At 38.1% G+C, this 25033-nt stretch overlaps 1 protein-coding gene across 6 annotated transcripts in view; it reads left to right on the top strand.

Moving 5' to 3' along the window:
- Positions 1 to 25033, top strand: part of CTNNA2 (catenin alpha 2) — a 1256663-nt gene that overhangs the window by 188154 nt on the left and 1043476 nt on the right. For 2 of the 6 annotated variants that reach the window (XM_033125181.1, XM_033125180.1), the window contains exon 1: positions 21566 to 21909. The exons of 1 other annotated variant lie outside the window; for it this stretch is intronic. The gene's annotated coding sequence lies outside the window, so the exon portion shown is untranslated. Of the gene's footprint in view, positions 1 to 7828; positions 7985 to 9045; positions 9114 to 21565; positions 21910 to 25033 lie in introns of those variants that run through there. 3 more of the 6 variants (XM_033125186.1, XM_033125185.1, XM_033125182.1) reach the window with 2 other exon arrangements.

The following is a 25033-nucleotide window of genomic DNA, read 5'->3' as shown; positions in this document are numbered from 1 at the left end:
ACATCTTACCTTTATTTCCGACTCATGAATCTCCTTTCAGGGTTGGAAATGTGGTTTTCTCAGGAGAAGTGTCATACCCAGTCTTCTCTCCCCTAAATAGGATGTTAACAACTTTTCTCATCCTGCGGATCTCATAACCTATCTACAGTTGACCCTTGGACAATGCGGGTTTGAACTGCGTGGGACCACATATACGTTGGGGTTTTTTAATTGATCTGCACAGTTCAGACCTGTGCTGCTCAAGGGTCAACTGTCGCTGGGAATTCACATTATGCAGGGTCCCGCCTGACTGTAGTTTTATGTGGATTTTCTACCTACAGTAAGTGCCCCCAGTATCCTGGTTGCTCACGAGTCAACTGTATTTCTTAGAGGGAAAAATATTGAATTTAAAGAACCTGATGAATGCTTTTGGTGGCCATGTTACAAGTTGAGAGTGGAATAATTCTTGGCCATTGAAAGCTAAGGAATCAATTTAGAATCGTTAAGACCCAAATAAAGAAAAGCGTGTTTTAAAATAATTTGTATTGATAGACTGAAAATTCAGTCAAGACTAAAATTAGTATAATTTAAATATACAGTAATATTTTAAGACTGTTTTATAGCAACAATCTTAAGGAAAAGTATTTTGGTAAATCATGCTATCTGTATATAAGTAGCAGCTTATACAGAAGAAGTAGGTATATATTTACTTCATATAATTTCTATTTAATTAAGTTAATGAGAGAAAATATGAATAAATAAAAGTATACTACTATTTTTTTTTCATTTTAGCCAATAATTCTAAGAGTTTAAATGATGCACTAACAGGTAGCCATCTTAACTACACGGGGATTTAGACAGTTTCTGTTTTCATGATCACGTAACAGTAGGCTTGATGATGAATGTGAAATCAGCAAGAGGCTGATAGCAAGTATCGAAGAAACAAAGATTAGTAATATTTTATACATTGCAAAACAACTATCTTTAATTCTTTTAATCTTAAGTGGGCGTGGTAGAAGATCTTCTACAATGGACACCGTCAACTCCTTCCTTTCCATAGACACATGTTGCTTCTCACCTAAGAAGTAGAGACTCATTTCACTGGTCTTAATCAGGGATGGCCTAAGTGGCTTGCTTGAAAATAGAATGTAGTAGGCATTCTGGGACTCCTGAGCTTAGCTCATAAGTCTTGCAGCTTTCTCTGGGCCCCTTTGGAACGCTCCATCTGGGAAACCAGACAAGATGCTGGGAGATGTCCAGGCCCCAGACAAGCTATGTGCACATGCTCTGGCGGTCAGCCCCATCATGTGAGTTAGCCCATCTTGGACATTCAACCTATTTGGGACTTCAGATTACTCCAGCCTCAGCCACCACGTCAGGACAACCACATTGAGAGTCCCTGAATGAGAGCTACCGGGCTGAGCTCAGCCTACCCTGAAAACCATGTGTGAAAATAATAAATGGTTGCTTTAAACCACGGTTTTTTAGAGGGTACTTTGTTATACAGCAATAGAAAAGATATGGCATGACTATTAAGTAAAGAATAAGTTAAAAACTAAAGCAAAATTCTCCAAAATAAAGTAAAAAGTGAACCTGGGCTCAGATTCTGGCAGTAACTATTTAATGATTTGGGGATCAGTAACATACTCTATAGTCCCATTTCTTCATCAGTAAAGTGAAATACTGAGATAGTAAAAGGAAACACAGTTCAACACATGTGTGGCCCCTCTGAAAGAATGCTACCTACTCTGTAGTGAAAGTCAGTAAGTATCTAACTAACTCTGGGCAAAAAGTATAGAATAGACCGTCAAACAGCTAGTTTTTGAAGACAGAAATGATTATTAAGAGCCAATATAGGTTGGCAATGACCATAACCTGCTAAAAACAACTTATTTGACTACTTAACAAGATTGTTAGGCCAGTAAGCACGTGTAGACATGGTTTCTCTGATAACACTTGGCTCCTTCAGAATATTGCAGGATCCCACTATAGCTTTTGCATAATGCCTTATGATATTTCTACAGGGCCCTTCTCCTTAATCAACAATTCTCTACGACTATTTTTTAATCCTGCAGTATTCTTCTTTTGACTCTACTCCCATATTATTGGTTTCATCACTTTCTTGTCCCTCGTCAAAAAACCTCTCCCTTTTCTCTGCCACCAGTTTTTGGCTTCCATTTTCTTGTTTCAATTCTAGCTTTTAACAATTGTTTATGTTTCCATCATTCTACTGAGATTGCATGTCCAAAGTTATCCACATTATTTTAGTTGCTAATTTAATTAGCCTTTCCTCTGTTCTCACCCTCCATTGTATCTCTGTAGCATGCAACCAGGTGGACAGCTCCTTTGTTCTTCATTCTCTCCTACATTGGCTGTCATGGCACTTTTAGGTTTCTCTGTATTGCTCCAAATGCTTCTGTTCTGTTATCTACTCTGGCTCCTATTGCTCCCTTAATTGTAAGCATGTTCCATGGTCCCCTTTGTTCTCTTATTTTCAGTATGATCTCTTGTCCTGTTATTCATTCTCATGATTTCCTTTATAATAATATGTTAATTGATATCAACTCCTGTCTTTTCTCAAAATCTTTAGTCACAAAATGTGTACTGAGACTACATTTTAATCACAAAAGTTTGAAGCCCTATTAGATGTTATTAATATGGTATTATAGTCAGAGGACCCAGGGATGCATGAATCACTTTTTTTATCCCAGCAATTTTTCCTTTCCATGATTTCCTGTAGCAAAGATATATTTAAACAAGAATAATGGTAAATGAGAACACAAGGCACAAGTTTATTATTATGATCTAGGCTCGTACCCAGTAAATTCAAACTCTCTTATAAGCAGGGCTTAGGGCTGAGGTCTAATGAAACACTAAATCTTAATGTGAATCAGTACCACCCTTAAACAATGTGATCTTTTCATTACAGAAGAGAAATAAACTAAGATAACTACGTTTTTCTAAGCAGGCAGACCCTGACTCACTTTGCTCCTTGCTTGAGGGAAAAGAAATGACAGAGAATTCAAGAAAGAAAAACAGAATGAAATGCATCTTTGTTTATGAACTTCTGATGCACTGCAACCCAATGTATAAGTAACTGGCAAAATCATTCTTCTGCAATCTGACCCAATTAGGTCAGTGTTCCCTTTACCCAGCAATGGGGATAGGTGGAGGGTGGGCATGTACGAGAAATGAGACCTTGTCCTGCCTCGTGGTCCTGGTCCTCTCTGCGGGGAATGCCCGGCCCTGTACTTCTCATCATGACCATAAGTTTCAGTTTATGCCTTGATCCCAAGTCTGCATTCTGCTATTTGCTTGCTTAATATTCTAGGATTGGAGCCCAGATCACTCATCTGGTGGCCTAGTTCTTGCCAATGAAATCAATAAGATTGTCTTGTCTACAGTATTTCCAACCGCTCTGTGGAGACGTGTCTCAGTATTCCTAGATCTTGATACTGCTCTAGCAGACTGTATATAGTATATGTACTTTCTACAACTGTCCACTCTCTTATCCTTTCTATAGAATCAGAATTCAAGTTTGCAGGAGAATTCCAAAGATTAGCGTATTTTTTTGATTTGCTGCTTTGAAACACCTGTTCGTCCTTGCTGTGGATAATTCTGGATCTGGGTGGGTTTTCCGTTTCCTTTGGGGAACTAAAATTTGCATGGTCTTCTACTCGCATGGTCCACCTGTCGTTGGATGCCTCACATCCAATCCTGAGACTTTGATGATACAGTCAACGTGCGTCAACAGGGCCATGAGGACCTTCAGAAAATATCCTCCACTTTAAAGTGCATCAATACGTGACATCCTTAGTGCTTTGGAATTTTGGTTGATGTTTTTCTCCCACTTTCAGTAATTTCTGTTGAGAACATGACCATCCACTGTTCAGAGAGCTAAGCAATGAAGGATCTATTGTCACATGGAAGAGCTATTACAACAGAAAACAGGAGGAGACATAGAGTATGATCATTGGTTATTGATGCTTTTGAGATGCAAGGACTTGAACTTTTGGAGTTTGTTACACTTAGGCCTTAGCCTTTAAAGTTCATGACAGAACTACATAATACATTTTGAAGAAGACATATTTATTCAAAGGCTTTTGTTTTTTTGCTGGTATTGAGAAATTTTGCAATCCCTTTGAGAAGAAAAAGATGGTGGGAGAACCAGGTGAGTATTCCTCTGATAGGGAATCTTATAAGAGCAGGCCTTTGGGATACACTTCCCAGCGGAGTACAGGAAAATATGTCTTCTGAGTTCCCCAATGCCCCAGTGTGACATGAGGATAGTAGAAGAAATGGTTGTATGAATTGTCATGTACATGTAATTTCTGTAAAACTGTATATAATTATCTTGTCAGAGAAGGCTTCCCTCCAAAGCCCAGAAATGGGTGAAGAAATCCCCAAAGTGATAGAGGAAGAGAGGAGATATGAGAATAATTTGGAATGCGCCATCTCATTGCTCAGTAACATTTGTTATGTGCCTACTCTGTGTGCAGATTGGAATTTTGTATCTTGTAAGTCCATTATTTTATTGTTCATTCTAATTAGTATGCATTTTATTTGTTGTTCAATCTGCACATTGTTTTGAAGACCATGTAAAAATGGTAATAAAAAGGGAATCAGTATGACTATACTGGAAATTCTAGCCAGGACAGTTAGGCAAGAGAAATAAATAAATGCATCTGGATTAGAAAGGAAGTAGTAAATTTATCTTAGTTTGCCAGTGATGTGACCTGGCATATAAAAAATCCTAAGAAATTCACACAAACACACACACACACACAACAACAACAACAACAAAACAACAACTATGTATTAGAAATAATAAATGAGTTTAATATTGTTGCAAAATAATGATCAGTATTAAAAAATCAATTGCATTTCTATGCATTAACAATAAAATATGAAAATGAAAATTTAAAAAATGTATAATATAATCAAAGGGAAGGAAAACAGGAATGAATTTAACAAAATAAGTACAATGTTTGCATTCTGAAAACTACAAAGCATTGTTGAAATAAAAGAAAATGTAAAGAAATGTAAATATGTCCCATATTCTTTCATCAGAAGAATTAATAATGAAATGATAATACTTTCCAAATTGATCGGCAGATGCAATACAATTCTTTTCAAAACCCCTGATGTATTTTTTCTTGCAGACACTGACAAGCTGATCCTAAAATTTCTGTGAGTGAAGAATAGCTAAAATAATCTTTAAAAAGAAAAAAAGTAGAGCATTCACACTTCCCAATTTTGAAACTTACTGTGGAGATGCAGTAATCAAAACACTCTGGTATGAGCAAAAGGATAGACATATAGATCAATGGATTAGAATTGAGACTGCAAAAATACAAGCTTAATTTAATGGCCAATTGATATTCTGCAAAGGTCTCAAAACAATTTAATAAGGAAAGAGTAGTCTTTTTAACAAATGATGCTGGGACCACTACCTACCTATTTACAAAAGAAAGAATTTGGATCCCATGTTTACACTGTATAAAAATTAATTCAAATTGGATTATAGATATATATGTAATAACTAACTCTATAAAATTCTTAGAAAAAAACTGAACCTAAATCTTTGTAACCTTGGCTTACACAATGGTTTCTTAGATACGACACCAAAAAGATAAGTGACAAAAAAAAAAACAACAACAAAAAACAAAAAATAAAAAACAACCTAACTAGGATTCTTAGGATTCTGTCTAAATTAAAAATTTTATGCTGCAAATGATATCAGGAAGAAAGTTAAAAAACAACCCAGATAATGAGAGAATATATCTGCAAATCTTATATCTGATAAGGGACATATAGACAGAATATATAAAGAACATTCACAACTCAATAATAAAAAGATATATAATGGAATTTTTAAGGATTTGAATAGAAATTTCTTCAAAGAAGATATACAGATTGTCAATAAGCATGTGAAAAAATGTATAACATCATTATCCATTAGGTTAATGCAAATTCAAACCACCATGAGTTACTACTAACTGACCCCCACCCACTAGGATGACTATAATCAATAGAAAAATAACAACATATGTTGACAAGGATGTAGAGAAATTGGAACAATTAAACAGTGCTGAAGGGAATGTGAAATGATACAATCATTTTGGAAAACAGTTTCACAGTTAAACATATGATTGATATATGACCCCAGAATTCTAACCTAGATGTATACCCAAGAGGAATTTAAACACATCCACACAAAAACTTGTACAAAAATGTTCATAGCAGCATTATTCATAATTGCCAAAAGGTGCAACAACCCACATGTTTATCAACTGATGAATGGATAAACAAATCATGGTATATCTCTAAAAAGAAGTATATTTAGTAATGAAGAGAATGAAGTGCTGATACTTGCTACAACATGGATAGAATGTGAAAACATTCTTAGTGAAATAAGGCAATTACAAAAGACCAAAATTTATACTGCATTTATACGTAATGTCCGGAATAGGCAAATCGACAGAAATAGAAACTAGATTAGTGGTTGCCTAGGGTTGGGGAACGGGGAGAGTATGATGAGGAATGACTGCTAATGGGAATGTTTTGAATGTTTTTCATGGGTGATGAAAATGTACTAAAATTCGATACTGGTAATAGTTACACAACTCCATGAATATACTCAGTTATATACTTTAAATGGGAAGAAAACAATCCAAGCAAACCATCTTCTAAAAAGCATTTTATGTTTTCTGTTAACCAAAGGCAGAGGATACCAAAAAATAACTAATTTTAACCCATTTTCTCCACATTCATAAGCTTTAAAATCGTATATATATATATATATATATATATATATATATATATATATCAATATATCATTTGAAATATGAAAGTTTTCCATTTTTTTCTACTCAACTATTATATAGCAATATTAAAAGTTTGAAATATTCTACATGCTTTTTAAAATGTAGCCTATATATTAAACAATGGATCTGCAGAGAATAGATACTTTATAATTGTTTTCTTGAAAGTTGAAAAGATGAAAAATTTGAAAGTATAAAACCCATTACAGGAAAACTATTATTAAAGATGAATTCTTTGATTAGTTTTTCATTCGTTGGTATATTGCTAATTTCTCCTGATTTTTGTTGAGCCCATGTTAATATTATATATGTATGTGTTTGTATATATATATATGTATATTATATGTGTATAATATACACATATATATGTGTATAATATATGTACATATATTATATATATGTATATATATATATATATTCTTATAAATAAATGTACTTATCTTTCTCTCCATCCCTCCACATACATATGGAAGGAAATATAATTTTATGATAATGTTTCAAATTTTATGTGACATTTTTAAGGAAAATTATGAAACTTACATCTGAAGTTTAACAGCAACAAAAGAAGAAATAAGTGAAACTGTAGAAATTTATGAACTTCAAAAATGGTCTCTTTACTATGACAAATATTAGTTCTTTAAAAATTCACCTAATTCATATATGTAGAGAAATGATGACCTTTGGATCCAATCCAGTCTTCTGCTTTGTTAGGTTTCAGTTTTTCTTCCTTCCTTCCTCTTTCTCCCTCTCTCTCTCTCTCTCTCTCTCTCTCTCTCTCTCTCTCTCTCTCTCTCTCTCTCTTTCTTTTTCCTTTCTTTCTCCCTCTCCCTTCCTTCCTTCCTTCCTTCCTTCCTTCCTTCCTTCCTTCCTTCCTTCCTTCCTTCCTTCCTTTTTTCCTTCCTTCCTTCCTTCCCTTCTTCTCCTTCTCCTCCTTTTGGCCTGCCTAGTATAGGCCTACACAGTGTTTTAAATTTGAATTCATTGTCAAATTTTAAAATAAGGTTCTTTCTCATAAATATCTGCAGTTTCCGAGTGTATCATAAATCAGAAGCTCTGGACACTTCAGCCCAGTCCTGGATGGAAAAGTTTGCAGCAGCTGAGGAGCAGCAGCCTTTTTAAATAGGACGTCATTACGCCTTTCAGCATGGCCCCCGACATCTCCTTCTTTCCCCACCACCACAGTTGAGTATCAGTTTCTAGTTGCCATTTATCATCTTACACATTTCTGGCTTTATTGATTCAGCTACCCCATCTGTCCTCACCTCTGGGCTTATCATATTGCTCTTTTAGTTGCCATGTTCATATTGACCCAACTGTTCTTAGCATTTGGTCTTGCTGCCGCCATCTTCTGTATCACCTGTCATCAAGAATCACCAAATAGTTGGTTGTTAGATTGTTGTCCCTCCAGTTCTTTACTCTGTTATATCTGTCGATGTCGACCAAACTTTATATGACTTTATATTTCTCAACGTCTCGTAAACTCAGGCCCTTCAATGTCCTGACGATAATGTAGTCACACCCATGGCCACTGATTCTCCTCTTACTGAAGTAGATAGAGTTAGGCTATGTCCTTCTGGCAGAACCCACACTAAATAAGGATACTAAGGTATTCCAAATAGCACTTAGTCTGCCTACAGTTCCTCTCCCTTGTCTTTGGCAAAGGACTACTTTCCTTTTGGCTGTGTCTCACGCAACATCTCTTCCAGGGATTTCCTTCATAATATGCATTTGTATGTCATCCAATTCTTAACCTTGCTTATTACTGTCTGGGTAAATTTGGATACAAGTAACAGAAAATCTACTCTTGGCTTCCATAAAACTGCAGGGTGGGAAGAGTCATTCAGTGACCACAGTTTTGTTTTTATTGTGTTTTAGTTCCTATACCTCCTTTTTTCCTTTCACTTTGTGCTAAGAGTGTATTCCTCATAGTGGCAAACTAGCTGTAAACATTCCTAGTTTCACCTCCATCTACCGTGATATCCATTAAAAGAAAATCAGCATTTAAAAGGTAGAAAATATTTTCCCCAAATACCCAACAAACCTTCACTTCTTCTCATAGCCTAAACTGAGACACATGGCCATTTCCTTAAAAAAAAAAATGACTGAGCTAGAAGAATGCCACATCTTTGTCATTATGTATATGTACTTAAATCAGTTACTGTGGGAAGAAAGTAGAAATTATTCTTCTTTTGGTGATAACTACCTGGAGTCTAAGATTGAGAATTTCCTCCTGATCACACAGGTTATATTGAAAGAATGGAAACCTGAATGAAGAGTCATGCTGTTAGGAAAAGGGGAGACTGACGAATAGTAAGTACTCAGCAATATTAACCACAATCCAATATTTTAGCCACCGAATGTTCACAATACCGTTCTTCCTATATATACACTTTGAAGAGTGACAGGCCCAAAGAACACAACCTCAGATTTATCCGTTCTCTTCCCTCAGGTCCAATTCTAGCTCTTCCTGGTTTGCTGACACTATTCACCCCAACATATTGTGGTGGTAAGGAAAGTGAATGCCATATGTAAAACAAAGAAACAAACAGCAGCAAGAAATTAAGCAAAATAAACCTCTATTGATAAAGGAGATTAGTGAGATAAAAACATAGGTGTTACAGGGTGACAGCAGATAGCATGCCCTCTTGGACAGAAACATCTCAAGTACCTCATGACCTGCAAGAAAAGTGAGATCCTTGGTCAGCCAAATTGACAGTACTCATTTCTACTTGCAGGGTGGGTCTCCTTTGTCCATTTTTTTTTCATAGCCATATTTAAAATCTCCTTTCTAATGATGGTGTGGCATTTGTAGACCAGTCCCAGATGGTAAAAATTTGAGGGGCTAAATTGTTCTGGGTTTGAGCAACCAAAGACTCTTTAGAACCAGGCTTGAAATATTTTGGTAGTACAGCTCCCTTAAAAAGTTAGTAGTTTTTGATATTTTGCTTCCAAAATTTTTCAAGTATGGTACACCACATACAGTAAGTGTTTATCTGGTCAAAATCTGATTCTGATCATTTCGTTGTCTTAGCAACAAATTTCTGTGCACCGCCCATTCCCTTGGAAATTGAATGGCCTCTTCACCTTGACCTTTGTTTCAGAGCAACTCAAAATAAATAAATAAAGTAAACCTTCGGTGAAAGACCAAAACTTTTGTAATCACCCCAGATTAAATCCCATCTGCTCCTTTTCAATGAAACACTTAACCACTTCATCAGTTGAAAATGCCTAATGCCAGGCATTTTCAGGCTCATCTTATCCCAATCTTGTTACCTTCTCCGTCTTCCATCATCATGCTCTGTTAGCAAAAACCTTAACTTTGGGGTAAAGACTTGGCATTCTCAACCCTATCAAACGCCATGTTGGTGGATTTGAAATAGTTTGAATTTTAGTCCATGGAAGGAAAAGAATATTTTCTTCCATTCTTTAAAGCTCTTCCTTATTTTAACAAAGTCTCCAGAGTCCTTTCTATTTTGGGGAGGTTCCAAAAAAAAAAAAGAAAGAAAAAAAAAGAAAGCTTCAACGATGGGTTTCTTGGGTTAGGTACCTTATAGAACTTGAATACAATGGTGACCTTCCTACCAGTAGAAAATGGGTAACTGCTAATTCATGACATACAGTGGCATCACATTTACCAGATTGTTATCTGTTGTTGCTTTAGATGAAAGGCCTACTGAAGACAAGACTTTGGGAAACCAAGTGGTTAATCTTCGAATTGCTAAAGTCATAAACATCACCACACGGGCTGTAAGGAAAGATTTTCTTTTTGAGACTGTACTTGATTGCTTATAGAAAGAAATCGGCAGCCCAGGACTTTAATCTCTTAGTTCAAGGCAGGTCAGAGACTCACAGACTGTTTATTGTGCTCATAAAATAATCTCTCATTTATTGTAACTGCAGGAAGGTCCAAAATCCCATCCCAGATCTAAAAGTGAAAATTACAGAATTACAATGTAAGTTGATTTCATTGCCTCACTAAGTATCTTATGTAAAATTTCTAGTGCATTATCTTGTGTGAAGTTTAGAGCATTTCCTTGGAGAGAAGGGAACTCTGTGGCTTGACATAGGGATATCTGGGTAGACATGAATTAATCCAAGGACCACAAATCTCCTTGAACCCTATTGCTAGCAGAAGTAAGCTCCCAAATCAAGCACTATTAGTATTTTTTTATTTCCCTTTTTTTCTTTTTTTCTGTTTGGACATCCTGTAGTAACCTTCCATAAAGAAGTTGCTTTGCAAGTGGATGTCAATTCCTAAGACCGATCTCCACTATGCCGAATTGCTTGCAGACTGACAATTTGAGTCAGATTTTGGCATAAATCAGGGGACAAGTGCAAAATCTTATCCTTAATTTTATTATTTAAGATTATTATTTTTTTCACTCATATTAGGTTAAAATTGGGGAATATGTGTAGGAATTGATTCTAAGGACTTTGGTACACAGGGCGATTTATAGAGATTCTGTACTCAATATGCTTTCTTAAGCAGACAGAAGTAGCTCTAATGTGGCCTATATTTAATGATTTTGAGAGTACAACTTCCCTGGCTTAATGAAGAACTGTTCCAGGGCATAGGGAGATAGAAATAACAGTATATTTATAATTTGTAAATTGGTCATCTCCCATTATGTTCCCCAGATGAGCCCAGAGAATACTCCTTTTATTCAGACATTGAGAAATTCATTAATAAGGGAAGTACAAGAATGCTCAAAACTCTGTGACTCAGGTGGTAGACACGAGTATAGATCAGACAAAATTGACTATCAACTGATAATTTTTGAAGTTGAGTGATTGATAATAGTGGATTAATTATATTTTCCTCTTCTTTTATATATTTTCGGCATTATCCCTAATAAAATTAAAGAAAATGAATTATGTGACGGCTGTCTTTTGTTGGCTGGGATGACACTGTAAGGGGCCAACTTTAAAATAAGCTCCCTGATTTCAGTGGAAATGATGGGATTTCTGAATGGCAGAAGCCAAGTTGTAGCACTTAACTCCTAGAGAAAAGGTGTACACAACAGCCTGGTCTGTGTATATCCTTCTGACAGCAATTTCCTACCCTCGCCAGCGCTTTACCGAAGGGCTCATGTGCAAAGGAACACAGAAGATCTACAAGGATCTCAACGATATGGACCGTCTCTTACCAAAGCTATTTGACTACCATCTTTGCTGAGGGCACAGGAGACAACAGCAGAAGTCAGACTTAAACTCTGATAGGGCACAATTCCTTGGGAAAACCAACCAACCAACCACCTGGTATCAGATTGATTGCTTTGGACATCTTCCAACTTGAAGCAGGAAATGATTTTGTCCTTATTGGAACCGACACTTTTCTGGATATTGGCTCTGCTTTTCCTGCTTCCAATGCACTTTCTAGCACCAACATCAGGAGACTTTTGAAGTGCCTTATTCACCATCAAGGTATTCCATACAATATTTCTTCTGAACCAAGAACATATTACAAAGTAAAAGAAGGGCAGTGATGGGGTCATACAATTCACTGATCTCACTATATACTTCTTGGCTCAGAAGTAGCTGCCTTGACAGAAACCTAGAATGTCTTCCTGAAGTATTAGATACAGTGCCAACTGAGAGAAAATAATTTTAAAATCTGGAGTGTTTTCCTATACCATGTAGTATTAACTTCTACTAGACACCAAGTATAGTATTGTTGTACCAATAATCCATTCATTAAGAAGCGAAATGAACCACTCACTATTTTTTTTTCCCCTGTGAACACAATTTTGGGTTCTGTTGGTGGAGAAATCTTATTTCCATAATGAATACTGTTTTAACCAGGACATAATTCTTTCATTGAAATGGAAGGTAAGTCTGCTACCTGGTCATTGTGGGCTCTTCATTCCATTGAAACAACAAATATGGGGTTGCTGTGATTTCTGGAGTGATTGATCCTGATTACCAAACAGAAGTTGGGTTGCTGTTCTATAGAGGAGATGGAAAGACTTAAGTCTGGAACCGAGGAGGTGTCCTGGAATGCCTCTTAGCACTTTCATGTTCAGTAGGAAAATTAATGGAAGCCTCGACAACCCAAAGAGACAGCTGCACCAGGATTCACACCCTCAGCAGTGAAGGTTTGGCTCTTCCTTACTAGGCAAAGGACCATTGTTGCTGAGATCCTGGCTGGGGGCAAAGGAAACATGGAATGATTAGTATATAGTGGAAGATATTTATATGTGAGTTCTAGAACATAGTATATATGTACATATTTAAATGTTAATTAATTTTCTTTTCTGTTTTTTAATATAAGGACTAATGATAGTGGCAAAATTTGCAACTTAAGCTTTAGAAGGCAAAATATCCAAGTGGACTTGTGACTTTGAACGAAAACTCACAAATTGATATGTGATAGGATTTTGTGTTTTCCATTTTAGGGGAAAAGGTGAGAGCATCTTTCATTATGCAAAGAGTAGTTCTTCATAAGGAGGTGCATCACATTATTGTCATTTTTTGTTGTATTAAAAAAAAATGAAGGTAGGTATGAAGGCTATGTATAGATGCAGAGTAGCCAAAGGGTTGAAAGTGTTGATTATTTGCTTTCTTTCATGTTTTTACACACCATTTGTTACTTTTCCCTATAGTCTGTGGTTGGGGAGACTGTATATTAAATTTCCCAGGCTCAATTTCCAACTAGTTTCTTAAATCGTGCCCATAGGAGAAGATTAGCAAGGATAATATTAACAGGCAGAAAGAGGGAGACACTATTATTTCATCTATCTTTTTCTTTCCTTATGGCTGAACTTCTGGAAGCAGATGCACTTCTTCAACAACCAATTTCAGCAGTAGTGACAATGCCTTTCATGGTTCCAGCACTAACTCAGATGGTCCCTCCTTGATGACACACCCAACCTCACAGCCTGAGCTCTGATAAAACCAACTCTTCCCTTATAGTCCATACCCTGGAACCCGTAGAAGCTTACTGAAGTTGCTAATCTTTGGTTTGCTTAATTTTCTCTCCTTTACTCTCCTAATGTTTCCAATACCTATTTAATCAATTCCTTGAATTAAATCCTATTTGTTCGAACTGTCATAGTTTATGTTTTCCTAACTGGACCTGGAATAACTTAATTATTAAAAGATTTCCTTGCTATGCCATTTAATATTCAAATGAAAGTGGACATTCCTTCTGTTAGCTCTCTTGAAAGGAAACTTATTTCTTGGGCGCCATTGAAGACTTCTCTTTCTGTCCCATATGTGCACATTCCATCATATGTTCATTCCTAAATCAAACCCTACGGCCAGGGAATGAAATGAGACAAGGAGCTTAGGTCTGAACTTCCGAATCAATGCCTGTGACAAGGTTAATGGTATTCTACTTAGACCAGGCCGAGTGTTGGAGCCAGAGATGAGGTTATCCTCAGCCTAACGCACCTGGACTGCATGGTGGAGAAATATGAAGCTGTTAGGACAGGAAAAGAGAGAAATGGAGGGGGTATAAGCAATAAACAGTGTGCTCTGTAAGCTCTCATTACATTGTACTGCACCCATCTCTTATGTTTGTTCTTAACAAGTATGAGTCAGAGCCTTTGGTGAGGACATCATGATAATACACAATGCAAACAGACACTGGAACAATAGTATTTGTAGAACTGGAGATTTGCTTGTTCAGGGGTCTTTATATTTTTAAATCATCAGACCAGTTTTTCAGAGAAAATGTTACGGGAAAAGAATGTGTGCATGCATGAGTACATTTGTGAGTAAAGAATGTAGACATTTCTCAGGTAGTTTACATCTTCTTTGTTTGATGGAACATTTGGTATTTTATGTTTTAAATTCCTAAATCTCCTTTGTAACATGCTTTGGTGCATGCATTACAAGTTAAAAAAGAAATAAATCTGCTTCAGCTACCCCAGAGCTGAACTAAGGACTTAGTGTTTTGATTCATGGAAAGTTCTTTTTCTTCTGTCAGTGGGGAGGTTGTAGAGAGCTGTGAAAAGCAGTGTTGATCCTGGAGCTAGACTGCATGGATTAAAAAACTCACTTCCACCATCTACCAACTGTATGATGTGGTGCAAGAATTATACCCAGAGCCTTAAACATAGGAGGTGCCTTTTGTGTTATAGTTACAGGGCAACCCTTATTAAGAAACCCTGTGTTTCATATTTTCATCTTTACAATGTGGATAATATTAGTGACCTCCTTAGTAGTTGATGTATGGAAAGCTGTTAATACAGTCCTAAGCATTAGCAAATATTAGCAAATATCATCTGTAAATGGTATTTGTTATCACCATGCATCAGCAAATCATGTTTGGAAATCAGAAGAGGTAGAGAGAAGTCAGTCAGAAAATCCCATCCCCAAATTTTTTCACTGTGGTGATCAGGAGTGTTCATCAAATATTTCAGTTTTCTTGTCTTCCAGGCACATGGTGCTGTGCCATTCAATGCCCCTGGTAGTTATGTATGCTATGTGACTTGTTGGGATCCAATACACAAGTTACTCCTGGGTCAGACTAATTAATTGTTTTCTTTTCCCCCTGCAATAATGATGGATTGGATTCCAGGTAGTGGCTATGCAGTTAGCTTGGGTCTCAGAAGGGAATGATATAAAACAGAGCTACGGCATGACCCTCTGAGTAGTTAAAAAAGAAATAAATCTGCTTCAGGGTTATTTGCTACCTCAGCATAACCTAGTCCATATGACTCATACAGCAACTGACTAGTTCCATGATTCTGGGGCGGTAGGGGGGAACAAAACAAAAAACCAAAAAACACATCAAGTCTCAGTTTCTCCATCTTCCAGATAAAGAGGGTAGATAGAAAAGATTATCGTTAAAGTTTGAGTACTAAAATTATATGTTCTTTGATAAGAATAATAATGGCAGTGAGGATCAGACACTTTTTAAATCAAGGAAGAACAGAAATAAGCTCATTAATAAGCTGTGAGAATCAAAGAAGAACAGAGTAAGGTGAAAGCTAAGGTCAACTTTTCCCCAAGCATGTTCCTTAGAAATCAAATCACAGAGATGCTTTGTGACAGAGGGTTCCCTGATCAAATAAGTATGAGAAACAATGCATATGATATCTTTCTCTTCAATAACCTTCAGGTATATTATAATATTGTAAGTATTCATGAAGGAAATCTTTCAAATGCATTTTATCTAGCATTTACCAATAACATTTTATTGTGGAAATTACTTTTAAAGTAACTTCACAATGATGGACTGGGCAGCTGTAATTTTGGTTTGTGCAGTGTGCTTTCCCATGCCCTTCCTCAAAGTGTTTTTGGTAATTGTTCATCCTTTTGTACAGGAGTGAGAATATGAACCAGAGTGTCCCATTCCTGTGGTCACAGTAATTGGTTGATATATAAACACAAGGCCCCAGCAAAACCAATCAGAGCTTTTGTCATGATTAACAGTTCTGATGACCCCCTGGATCTAGCTGAGCCTCACTAAGACACATTTTATACTTCCAAGATATAGAAGCCAGAATTTCCCTTTTGCTCAAACTGATTTAAGTTGGATTGCAGTCCCTTGCTTTTGGAATAATTCAGACTGAAACGAGTCTACCTTAGAGCAGAGTTTGGAAAATGCTGTTCCAGGATAATGTTTGAGAGTAAAATGATACATTTTCAAAATGTATTAAACAGTAGCCCCAGCTTTCTCTAATGGAAAAAATGGGTCTATTAGGGAAACTGAAGGTGGGGGTGATGTATTTAGTATGAGAAGACATATTACAGGCTATTTTTTCTTTTTTAAAAGATAATTTGGAAATAGAAGATAATGGAAACAGATCCAAAGTGGTCAACATATACGGAGGAATAATCTTATTTTAATATCTGATTCATTTATTCATTCATAGACAAATATTAATTAAAGAAAGAGTGCAACATTTACAGACCACAGCGTGCTGGAAACTTGACAAATATGATTTCATTTAATTATTCCACAAAGTCAGGAAGATAGATAAAAATTGCAACCATTTTACAGATGTGAAACTAAGTTTCATAAACATTAAGTAACTTGCCCAACTTCACAAAGTAGGTCATGGTAACGCTGGAAGTTAAAGGCACTCCTAGGTGCCATCCAATGAAGTTGCTCGTTTTTTATTTTTTGAAGATAAAGTAATTGATATAGAATCTCTATATATTATTTTTCTATCACTGCTTTAACAAATCCCCGCAACTGAACAGCTGAAAACAAAACAAATTTATTATCTCACAGTTCTGTAGTTCAGAAGTCTAGTGGGTTAGCCTGATTTCTCTGCTAAGAGTCTCCCAAGAGCGATGTCAAAGTGTTGGCAGGTCTAAGTTCCTTTTTGGAGGTTCCAGTGAACAATTCATCCCTAGGCTTGTTCACGTTGTTGGCAGAATTTATTCCCCTGTGGTTGTAGGACTGAGGTCTCTCTTCTTGCTAACTGTTGGCCAGGGGTTGTTCTCGTCTTCTAGAAACTGCCCTCATTCCCTAGTTTCAAAGCCAGCAGAACATTCAAGTCCTTCTCATGCTTGGAATCTCTCTGACTCGTCTCTGTCTGCCTCATCTCTCTGACGAATGTCTTGGCTCTAGCCAAGGACAGATTTTCCACTTTTAAGAGAACATGTGATTATATTGAGCCCATCCGGATAATCCAGGATAATTTCCCTTTTGCAAATCGGTAACTAGAATCACATTTGTGAATTTCCTTTTGCTATGTAACATGACATTCACAGGTTCAAGGAAACTGAGCATGGAAATTTTAAGGAATCCATTCTTCTACCTACCACTATCTATATAATGTTGCAGTTGAAATGTTTCAAAATGCAAAATGAAGAAATATTATACACATGGCTCCTAAAATACCCAGTATATTTACTTGCAAACATAAAAATGGTGTACACATATGTATACTGTTATACCATACACGCACAATTATCTAAGGATATACATGATAAATATGCTTTAAAAAGGAAAGTTAGAGTTTATAGAATAAGTAGAAAACAAGAATTCTAAAACAAGTTATTTAATTATTTATATATATATATATATATATATATATATATATATATAGAGAGAGAGAGAGAGAGAGAGAGAGAGAGAGAGAACAACACAAGTGAGAGTTTCATTGGCTGATCTGTTTTTAAGCAAGAGAAAAAATCTGTTGATGTATTTGTGAGAACAAGCTCAATCATATAAGAAGAAATCCTGGGTTACTCCTCATATATAACAAATATTGTGACAGGGTCTGATATATTTAAGAGGTTATTAAAAAGTGAAATTTCTATATTATATTTATTCACAATTGCAAAAAGTTTGAAGCAACCAAAATGTCCTTTAGTAGGTGAATGAATAACAAACCGTGGTACATCCAGACAATGGAATATTATTCAGCACTAAAAAGAAACACTCTATTAAGCCATGAAAAGATACAGAGGAACTTAGATGCATATTACCAAGTGAAAGAAGTCAATGTGAAAAGGCTATGTACTATGTGATTCCTATTATATGACATTCTGGAAAAGGCAAAACTATGGATTCAGCATAAAGATCAGTGGTTGCCAGGGATTAAGGAGAAGGAAAGGATGACTCGGCGGAACACAGAAGATTTTTAGGGCAGTGAATCCATTCTGTATGATACTACAATGGTGGGTACATGTCATTTATACATTTGTCAAAACCCATAGAATGGACAAGAGTGAACCTTAGTGCAAACTGTGGACTTCGAGCGATAATGATGTGTCAGTGTAGGTTCCTCGGTTTTAACAAAGCTAATACTGTGGTGCTGGATGTCAATAGTGGGGGAGGTCTCGCCTGAGTGATAGCAGGAGGTATATGGAAACTCTCTGTACGTTCTGCTCAATTGCTGTGAACCTAAAACTGCTGTAAAATATAAAGTCTATTTTAAAAAATGGAGTACTTGATAGAAATATTTTAGGAGCTGACAGACTGAATGAGGGCTCCACTGTGGAAAATCCTGACATTTTACCGTATGAGCTCTAGGGATAATTCTACTTAGACTGCCAGTATTGGTTTGGTGTCTAGTCTAAAAATCTAGATGTCATATAATTGCAGGTTAAATTTGTTTTAATTACACATTATACGTTTTCATTTGCACACAATTATGTACTTTTAACCATACTCTTTTTGTTTTTTAATTTATGTTCGCATAAATATTTACTATGAATGGGGAAGGGAAAAACCTCTTGTTTTTCTGCAGGCTGTATATGATTATGTCATTGAATTGAAGGACAACACTTAAATCAAGAAAACTGAAAACAACCAGATTTATAAGCGGTCTCAAAACTAAAGAAATAAAGATAAAAAACTATCCCTTTGGTTTAGAATGAAGACAAATAAAATGATAGCTTTTTAGTATCCAATGATAGCCATTATTTACACAAGGGTGTTTGGACTGTTATCAGAGATAAATAAATACAGCTAAAATAATACTCAATTTGGATGTTTCCACAGGGTAGCTAGGGGTTGCAGTTTCAATTTATTCAAAGCATAAAAGAGTTAGTAAATTCTTTGTAGGCAGAGAACAAAAATCTCAGCTGCCATTTGTTTGCTGGTGACTTAAATGCATTGCCTGAGTAATTTGTTGTCACTATCTAATTGACAGAAAATAGTTTGATGCATTTTGAAGGAAGAGTGAGTGAGACCAAGAGTCTGAGAAATAAGGGATGGCTTTTATGTGTTATTTTTTACGAGCTATAATTTAAAGCAGTTGCATGGACAACAACCTTACAAATATTTTTAATGTGACTTAAAGATTGTTAAAGGCACTACAAAACAAAAAAGAGGAAAATCTCATTTTGACAAGACAGCAATTGGTCTACATTAGTTTTTTTTTTTCTGTCTGCTGCTGACTAAAGCATAGAATTATAAATTTAAGCCTAATTTAAAACAATACACAAAGCTATAAATGAATTCTCTCAATGTCAAAGAGATGAACTTGTCTGATAACTCTTTGGCCTGTATTTTTTAGTTTATCCCCTCTAGCCTGACTAGACAATGAAAAATCACAGTGATAACAAAGAAAGAAAAAAAAGTCTATCCTCGAGAGTATTCCACGTCATTTAACTGAGATTGCTTTACCTTTTCTACGTTCTTGGACCATTTGAAATCAGAGGTATCCTCTGCCTCCAGGGAGATACTGTGTAGCAATACTATGAAATATCCTTGTTTATATTCAGGCATCTTCCTGGCAAAGTTATCCCCCTCTTACCACTTTAGAGGCCTGTGATGCCTCCCTTAATCTCACCCATTTTTTCTTCAAAGTCTAGCTGAAGGGCCTACTTCCTTCCAACCTACTCCAGCCCACTGTGTGCTCTTTTGTTATTCCACTCTGTTCATATCTTTTGTCACACATAAATCATTTGGCGCTCAGCATTTTTTTCTTAAAGCACATCCTGTACCTTCTTTGGAGTCTCTCCTGTTTCTATAGGCTGAACCTAAGGAAAAAGCTTTGTGGGAGGAGCCTGCTGTGCCACTGTCCATGGTCCTGAAACATACTTGTGGGCTAAGGAGGTTTTTCTTAAGCCTACATCTGGTGACTCCTATTTTCTCCCAGGAATTTTAAATTGGTAAAGTGGTGGTGACAAGGAAATGTAAGGCAAGAAGATATTGGAAGAGACAGATAGAGGAATGGACAGAGGTAGAGCTCTAGTGTCATTGCCTGGAGAAAATAAGACCATTGGGTTTGACATAATTTTCGAACAATTGCAGATGCCAGCGTGGGAACCAGAGGGAGATATATCTAGTCGACATAGCCAATGGAGGAGTGTAAAACATGCGTGCGCCAAGTGATATAGAACCGTGCAAGTGTCGGCATAAGAAAACACATCAATGCTGCTGGTGGGCGAGGAGACCAGACAGGCAGCATATTGTGAATGCACCATCACTTATGCACCATCACGTTGACACAATTCGTGTCAAAGCGAACTGCCATAGGTTGTCTTTGTCTTTTTCTCTCTTGCTTTAAAAAAAAAAAAAGTTACTTGGCATTGTAGCAGAACAGAAATACCTGTAAGTTATGCTCCACATTGGATGTAGCTGTGCACCTCTTCTGTTCTAGCGCTTCCTTAACAATTACATTGCCTCCCCATCAAGCTCCAATTGATGGTAGTGGGCAGGGCATATACTCTCTGCAATCTCTGTGTAAGTTCCCCCAACTGAAGTGTAACCTCCTCGAGGACAGTTACACATTTGGATAGTAAACGTGTTTTGGATATCTCAAAATGCCTAAGTGGAGTGCCTGGTACAAATTAGGGGCTCAGTAATAGTCTTGGAATTAGTGAATCACAATGCCTTGCACAGAGACAGTACTTAAACAAAGGCTTGTTAAATGAGCAAATGCTCCGTTTGCTTTGAACACTTCCATCCTCGTCTAGGTCCTTTAAAAGTCCAATCCTATTCCCCTTGGGATTTTCAAAAACCTCCCTCTGGAGTCAGTCACTACCTTCGCTGCACTGGGGCCCTGCCCTCCTCCCGCCACGTGTCCACGCCCTCTCCGGCTCACCCTTTTTCCTACTCTGCAACCGCGGTCCCTTTCTCCCCGCCAGGACCTCTCCCGCACCGGGTCTCTTCTGTCCCGGTCCTCTCGGATCGGGGAGGTTCAGCTCCGAATCTCTGCCCGCAGAGTAACGCGGTTGTCATGGACACGGCACCTGCGCCCTTCGGCGGTCCCCTTCGCCACCGTCCCCTCCCCCCACCTGCGGCGCGGAGCCGGCCTCGCCTCCCCAGCTCCGCCCCCGCCCCGCCCGCCCGGCGCTCCCCAGGCCGTGCGCGCCCGCGCCATCCCACCCGGAGCCTCCCTCAGTTCCACGGAGCTGCGGGGGCCGCGGAGGCGCGCGAGGGAGCGAGCGGCCGCGCCTGCGCACATAGCGCTTCCCCTAGCGGCGATCCGAGCTGCTGCCGCTCGCGCTGGGGCTGGACGCGGAGCGGGCGGGGGGAGGGGGGGAGCGGCTTCGCTTCCAGCCCCGAGTGAGGCGGAGACCCGGGCTGGCGGGCGGAGCAGGAGGCACCGCACCTCGGCCAGAGGCGGCTGCAGCAGCCGCTGCCCTCGTCCCCGCCGCCACCTCTCCAGCCCTTCTGCAATTACCCCTCCAGCTGCTAGGATCCGGCAAGGAAGAGGAGGAGGCGAGAAACTCCCACCGACCCACTGAGGTGAGTCCCGGGCAGAGCATCCTCCATCCTTGCCTGCCTCCCTCCCTCTCTCCCTCCCTCCCATCCTCTCCATCCTCCCCTCCCTCCCCGCTCACCAACCCTCCCGCCCTCATCCTTCCCAACATCCCTCTCTCCTCTCCCCTCCTTTCTCCTTTCCAGCCTTTCTTTCATCCCTTTCTTCCTCTTTCCTAGCCCCACTTCCTTCCCACCCTTTCTTTCTTCCCTGTCTTCCTTTCAGCCACTCGTCCAAGAGCGCAGTTCTGCATCCCTTTCCTCTGGTCTCCACCTCTTTTTTTGCCCCCTTTCTTCACCTCTTCCCCGGTGGGAGATCCCTTGCCTGCTAAACTGTCCGGATTCAGGGGCTTCCAGAAAATTGGGCACATATACTGAGAGACACACTCTTGCACAGCGGATACCCTGCAGGTCCTTAAATTATTTGGATTAAGGGTCAAGTTGGATAGAGTACTGGGAACTGAAAGGAGAAGAGGGTCGAGGAAGAATCTATGGATTTGTGTTGTATTCGGGTGGGGGTGGGGAGGGTTGTCACTTAGACATGTTACCAACAACCCCCCACACCCCTTTTGAGCAGTTTCTTTTTTCCTCCTTGGAATTACATATTCGCAGTGTGTGTCTCACTAATTTAAAATCCAGCTTTCCTTGCTTTGATTGTCTCTGTGAGAAGCCACCAGGAAAGAAAAGAGAAAGAGAGGAAGAGGGGAGGGGAGGAGAAGGGTGGTGGCAGGGACTCCTGTCCTTTCCCCTAGGCCTCTCCGGAATGATATTTTCAAACCACCCGCCTAATATTTGGCTTGGAGTTGCACCCTTGTGTCCTTAGTCTTGTCACTATCTACTTCAAAGGCAGAAACTCACTAAACTTGAATGTGTGTGCACCACAGTGTTATTTATGGACTGTTTTCATCAGAATACAAAACACTAAGGTAGATTGATTTGGGAAAATAGGGAGCAGAAGTGTGGAAGAGATGCACTTTTGTTCATTATGGCTTAACTTCTAAAGGAGGACAATGGAGAGACAGTTTTTGGAGTAATGAGGTTATGCTCCACAGGCTTATACATGTACCATTTTGATAGCATTAGCTGCATTCTAACCTTTAGCAGATACCCTTACCCCCTCTCATCTACCTTACAGGAATTGTGAGATGTTTGAAGAGAAATACACTGTGTCATTCTCTTTGTGGTTTATACCACTGGAAAAGTTGAATTATTAGCTCTGGGACCATTATTAACAATTTAAAATTTCAGTTACTTTTGCACCACTTATTTTCACCAAATGATATATTTCACTTTGCCTTCTGTAGTTTACACTCTAACCCCTTCTGTTATCTATATTAAGAGTAATTTGGCAGCTTTTCTTTTTGCAAGCATTGCTACTAAAAAGTTTATTTATATATGGCGGGATAGCTATGCCTCAGCAAGGTCCAACAAATAGTATAAACCTGAAATGGAGTCTTTAGAAGCCTATATTTTGCCCTGTCTATAGTTTCCTTTAAAAAACAAACAAACAAACAAACATAAAAAGCAAAAAACCAAAAAGATAACAACAACAAAAAAAACAACCTCAAAATCTTAATATCTGTATAATAGCTGTGTTTTATGTTTAATGAGTGTGTGGGGGAGGGACTGAAATTAATGGTGGAATCAATGAAGCTGCCAGTAAGAAACTATGCTATGGAGCAAATTATTGATTTCTTTTCATTTAAATTATTATATGCCAGTAGTGCAATATGCACTTTTGCATTTTATGAGAATGTGAAGTAGGAGTTGAGATGAAGAGAATCACCTTTCAAAGTGATTGAGTGCTGATTTGATGAAGAGCTGATACAGTTAATCATCTGTATCAGTTTTTGGGAAGTGTGCGATATTAGGAATGATTGCCCCACCCCTTTCCCTGACTCCCCTTGGTAGTGATGCAATTCCTTTAATGGGTTGGCTGACTCTTAAGCCATGTGGGAGAAGTTGAGTTGAATTATGAGTGTTACCAACGTTCTGATACAGAATTGCAGTCAGTCTGATACAGAATTGCATTCAGTCCTGTGGTATTTGAATGGTTACATTGCTTACTAATGAACACAGGTGTAGAAAGGGGTATGTGTTGTTGTTGGTGTTCCTTTACCTGGAATGCCATAAAGCTAGTAAAAACTTTGCTGGTAATTATATATGAATATGATCAGTTGGGTTTTTTGTGTAATTTATTTTCAGATGGCTTTTCCCTTCCAACATCTCTACTGCTCTCTCTTTGTGGGGCTTCAGAGATGTGACTGTGCGGGAGAGGCAGCCCCTCAGCCCTGCTCTTTCTTTAGTGCAAGTTTTGCTATACAGAATGATGTGGCTGTATGCCTCGGTTTTTAATACTGTGCTTACTAGGGAAAGGGAGGTACCTTTTATTTGTCCTTTGTAAACATTCGTCTACTTAGTGAAAACGAAATATACAAGGTTATTAAAGAATAGAAAATAAAATAACACTTGTTTACTGCAGGGTTTTGAGAGACTTGAGTAAAATTAATAAAATACGAAACAAAAGAGGAGCTAATGTCTCATGAGAGAAGCCTGCCACTTTGACTGTACTCCTGTTTACAGATAAAGACCAACTTCTGAAGAATTTCATTTCTGCCGTTAGTTGACTGGATCTTTAAGAATGTATGGTACAGATAAAGCCCCAACGGAACGTTTTATATACCCTGTAGGAAATATTCTGGAACATTCTCTGTCCTTCCCTCCCTGAGAGCTCTTAAAACCTGCCTAACCCTATGCTAAGTGGTGTGAGGTACTGGAAAGAAGTAAAAGACACTTTCTTTGACCTTAGCTTACAGTCTAACTGAGGAGAACAGGCATTTACATGAGGTCATATTTCACAGTGGCAGAGAACAAGATCTTTGGAGAGAGCTTTAAGATGTGAGTGCATGTTGTATCTGAGTAGAGTGTTGTGCCCTTGCATACTATGTAAGTCTTTTTCCTCATGTACAAAATAGAAACTATGATAGAGTCTGATTCATGGGCTTACTTTAAGGGTTAAATGTGTTAAGCACAGTACTTGGTACAAACAAAGCATGTATTAAGTAAGTGTAATTATAATTAGGAGACACCGTTTAAAAACAATCTAAGGCAA

This window comes from Rhinolophus ferrumequinum, chromosome 13 (assembly GCF_004115265.2).
Source record: "Rhinolophus ferrumequinum isolate MPI-CBG mRhiFer1 chromosome 13, mRhiFer1_v1.p, whole genome shotgun sequence".
Taxonomy (NCBI): Eukaryota; Metazoa; Chordata; class Mammalia; order Chiroptera; family Rhinolophidae; genus Rhinolophus; species Rhinolophus ferrumequinum.
Note: the sequence above shows the minus strand (reverse complement) of the source record. Positions and strands in the feature narration are given on the sequence as shown.